Below are 5,000 nucleotides of genomic sequence, written 5' to 3' on the forward strand. Positions count from 1 at the left end.
ATGTGTACTGACATGGTGCATCAGTTGTCCAAAATCAGTACACGGACAGTCCACGGGAAGGGCCAGCATGCTGATATGTGTGGTCAGCATGCTGATATGAGTTCAGTACACGGATCAGTCCACGGACAGTCTGTGTGTGCTAACGGATAGGCACGGACGTCCTGCGTGTGCTGACGGACGTCCTGCGTGTGCTGACGGACGTCCTGCGTGTGCTGACGGACACACGGACACACACGGACAGCCACGGACGTCCTGCGTGTGCTGACGGACGTCCTGTGTGTGCTGACGGACGTCCTGTGTGCACTGACGGACACACGGACACACACGGACAGCCACGGACGTCCTGCGTGTGCTGACGGACGTCCTGCGTGTGCTGACGGACGTCCTGTGTGTGCTGACGGACGTCCTGTGTGCACTGACGGACACACGGAGACACACGGACAGCCACGGACGTCCTGCGTGTGCTGACGGACGTCCTGCGTGTGCTGACGGACGTCCTGTGTGCACTGACGGACACACGGACACACACGGACAGCCACGGACGTCCTGCGTGTGCTGACGGACGTCCTGTGTGTACTGAACAGACAGCCCACGTGGGCCAAAATCACCCGAACAGTCCACGGAGCGTGCTGATATGTGTACTGATGGACAGCCGGACGTCCTGTGTGTGCTGACGGACGGCCACGGACGTCCTGTGTGTGCTGACGGACACACACGGACGTCCGTGTGTACTGAACAGACAGCCCACGTGGGCCAAAATCACCCACGGACAGCCAAAATCACCCGAGAAGCCAAAAATGCAAAAATTAATATTTTTGAAGAAAGTTTTCTGAAAGGAAACATCAAAAATATGTCAACAAAGAGTTTAGGATGTCAAGTGTTGATCAAAAGTTGCTGTAGACATCCGTTTAGACCACGAAACTCCGACCTTTGTAGCATGCAAAAGACATGGTTAGAAGCAAAAGAAATTTATGAAAATTTACCAGAAAATAGCTTTAACCATCCTTATGAAGCATGCAAAAAATCAGATTCAAATTCGAAGTATTTTTTTTTTTACATTAAAAATACTCCCCGGAACACAACCAATGTCTACTGGTGACAGACTGAAAAAAAGCGTTTTGTATATATAAGGGGTAGGCACTCTCTTGAGCCTCCTACCCCCCAGTACCCGAACGGTTCGGGTACATAGTGTTGGACTGTTCGGTCCAACACTATCGAGGGCTGGGTTGAGGTCGATGGCCGGATTGTCCCCGGTGAATTTTCCGGGAACTTTTCCGGCGAATTTTCCGGTGGACCGTTTTGCCCCTAACTTCAAATTTTCGCGCTTGCATGGTCTTGGCCTGGTTTCATCCGTCTTCCAGTTGCTTTTTTGATTACATCTCAAGAGTGGTTGGAAAGATTGATGTTAGCGGGGCAATGAACATTCGGCGTATGAGTGGTGATTGGATAGCTAGTGTTTGTAGGCTCTGTGCTCGCGCACCCAACTACAGACCAACTATCCTCCTCAGTTTCTTCACTAGCATAGTTTTATGCTTGTTGAACTGATCCGGGGCCTGTGTTGCGTACCTATCTGGAAGGAATTGTTAAGCTTTGCTTAAAATGTTGTTTGCGGCATCTCCTTCGGTGGGGAAGTCGTGAACACATAAGCCGGCACTTGTGATCCTTGCGTCTTTGCATAGTTTATGCATTGTTCGCAAAGGTGAATAAGCTGTTTGCTGAGATCTCGGTTGCGGAAATATTATGGCGGTGACCCGAAGAAATTCTGTCCCGCTAAGCACGTTTGTCTCCGGACAAAAGATGACGGTCAAGTCTGCGTCTGTTCCCACTTTCCATGTGTTTGCGGGAATATGACGTGGTCTTGTCCTGATTTATGAATGCTACCTGGTTGATCCTGCCAGTAGTCATATGCTTGTCTCAAAGATTAAGCCATGCATGTGTAAGTATGAACGAATTCAGACTGTGAAACTGCGAATGGCTCATTAAATCAGTTATGTTGTAAAAGAAGGGTTTGAGACTGAATATTTCGTGTGTAATTCTTTCTGTGTATTATTAATGAACAAAGGGGGTTCCTTATATAAGGATTACAAGATAGAGATAAATGGAAAGAGTACTTATCCTAATCCTACATGAAATAGGAAATCTACTAATACATGGAAAGGAAACTATCTATATCCTAAGTTGGCCAATGCTTTGGCCGACTCTCTCTCCTCCTTGCTGTCGGTTCTCTCTCTCCTTAAGTCGGTTAGGATGTGACCGACTCTCTCTCTCTTGTACGTGGCCATGGCTGGGCCTGGTCGTGGCCTGATGGGCCTTCTCTTCTTGTCTTGGTTAATGGCAATCCACACATGTTTTATAACACTCCCCCTTGGATGCCATAACCATACAGGATTTGTAGTACGCTCTAATGTTGCCTCATTAAAACCTTATCAGGAAAACCCAGTGGGACAAAACCATGATGAAGGAAAAAGAGTACAACACGCACTACTCCCCCTGATGTGAACCTCGGTGTAGGTTCTACATACTACGCATCTAATGCGTGATCTATCCTGTAAGTATAGAATGGGAGTAATCGGTCAGTTTCATTACTGAACCGTAATCAAGACCACTTCGACCTTTTATGGTCGTCTCTCATGTCTTTTGACATGTAGTGTCCCGGTTAAGCATGTGTGCTAAGCAATGTCAATCACATTGTCCTCAGGGATCACTATTAGGTCTTTACAAAACGTGTTTGCATCTGTCCATAGTCTAGATGTGATCGTCGAACATCAAACTCTTTACTTTGTTTGGACAGTTATCATTCGACCATGTTTCAATCTGGTCGATCCATGTCTAGTTCATAGGCCACGTCCATACTTGTCCACTTATTAACCTTATGAGTGTTCAATGATTATTGCTTTGAGGTTTACAATCTCTTATCATGGCTCTGCGGCCGAACACTCTCATGTATGGACATCGATCTTTCTTGCCTTAGGTAATGACTTATGATGGCGTCTCATGACCTTAGTTGCTGTGGATCATATCACATGCTTAATATACATTATTAGGTCATGGATCTTGACTTCACGGGCTTATAACACTTTTGGTATCCGACCAGGAAGGGTAGATCAAAATATCTCCTCTTAACCTTTCGACAAAGGTTATACAGCAGCAGTAAACTATTATGCTATGCCGGATCCTTAAGGGATCTGATGTCGGATTACAACCTGTTGGTTGATCTTTTATACTAGCCGTGATCAAAGGATATGAGCCGGATGTCCTTTGGTAGAAGGGGCCGGACGCCCTTGGATGGACAGAGCCGGACGCTTATAGCCTAAGGGCTGGACGCTTTTGGCCAGAGAGCCGACGCTCTCAGCTGGTGTGCTGGACGTTTTAGCCAGTCACCTACATGGATTTCATTCTATATTTACTAACCTCTTTTAGGTTTAGTATAAGCACAAGGAATTTCTTATAAAACCTCTTATGTATATGGACTGTTTATTGGATTGTCTTTTATACAACTCCAAGATCAATGATCATGTGTGATCAATTTCTTTTACTATATGCAGCTGCTTTTCAGTCCATGAATCAGCTTAGGAACAAAGCTGTTCTCTTATCTTATATTATCTTATCCAGTGATCCATATGCTGCTTACTACATCAGTGTATCTATTCTTCTTTCTTTATGACCAGACTTGGTTTAATATCGAAAATCTGTAGCAGCAATCACCACATAGGAGTTCATCTCCTTATAATCTGTTCCTTTGATCTCTGTGAGTACCTTGTGTAACAAGCTATATCTAATGCTGTTAATATGAAGACATGGACACTCTAGGTCACGTGATTATGTGTCTTCTCTCACGGTTTCTTTATCTCACAAGATCCATCTATTTCACTGGTTTATCGGATGGCGTTTCTGTATATGTACATGGCCAATACGCTCATCTCTCTTTAGATACTTGAACCTCCACGTTTTTCTTTCTATTCTTTATAATCTTTATGATTCTATGATTGTATGATGAGTACTCATTCGTGGGTTCTCTGATCCTCGCTTATCTCTTTATGTTCAAGTGCTATTCTCTTATGCATCTTTATATAGATGTTCATGTGTGTGTGTCGACACTTTCATGAGGTTCCATTATGTTCCAGACATGATCTGATCACTTTGAGATTTCATTATCCAGGACCCTTGTTACCTAGTAGCTTGGCGTCCCAAGACTACATGGTTTGGTACCTTGGATGTGTAGCTGCGCAGCCTTTTCTCAATGTCTGTATGGTTTCTCTTATAACTTCGGATCTTTCATTCTATGCACCTTTTCTTTCTATCCGAGTTTCCTTAATCTTATGGAACACTTGGTCTATCTTGTATAGACTCTATAGCAACTTGATTATGTCTCTTCTAGGACGTTCATATGGTGCTAAGCTGGTTATGACTTAATCATTCTTTTCGGGTCAGTGTCTGGCATCTCGATTAGCTTCTCAATTGGCTATCTTTATATTATCTTTCTTTGGACGTCTTATATCATATTCTCTAGTCCGAGGATCTTGCCAAGACAATGATGGTTAAAACCATTCTTATCATTCCTTTACTCTTTCTTTATCCAGCTTATAATCTTTCTCCTTTAATGTTTGGATAGTCGGATGCTTTTGGTCATGCAATCCGTACCTGGCCTTTATTCAATCACCCATGTTTTGGCTCAAGGTCTCTTTGAATTCGTGGAGAAAGTAATACTCCTATCCAACATATATTCCCAATCCTCTTCTGAGGTTCCATCTTAGATGGCACATATATGTATGTGGTGGTTTATTTCAAAATCTCTTAAGATGGTATGTCTGGTTTTAATGACCCGTATTCATTCTTTAGATGGGAATATCTATGCTCACTTATATGGCCTGATGCATATGATCTTATTTATCATTCTATACATGTAAATTCATTATGTCCCCAAGCTTGTAGGTAATGGCCGAACCTTTTATAGGTAATGGCCTCTCTGGCCGGTTATGGCCTTTGTGGCCAGGCCGTTG

Source organism: Brassica napus, unplaced genomic scaffold (genome assembly GCF_020379485.1).
Source record: "Brassica napus cultivar Da-Ae unplaced genomic scaffold, Da-Ae ScsIHWf_691;HRSCAF=1005, whole genome shotgun sequence".
NCBI lineage: Eukaryota > Viridiplantae > Streptophyta > Magnoliopsida > Brassicales > Brassicaceae > Brassica > Brassica napus.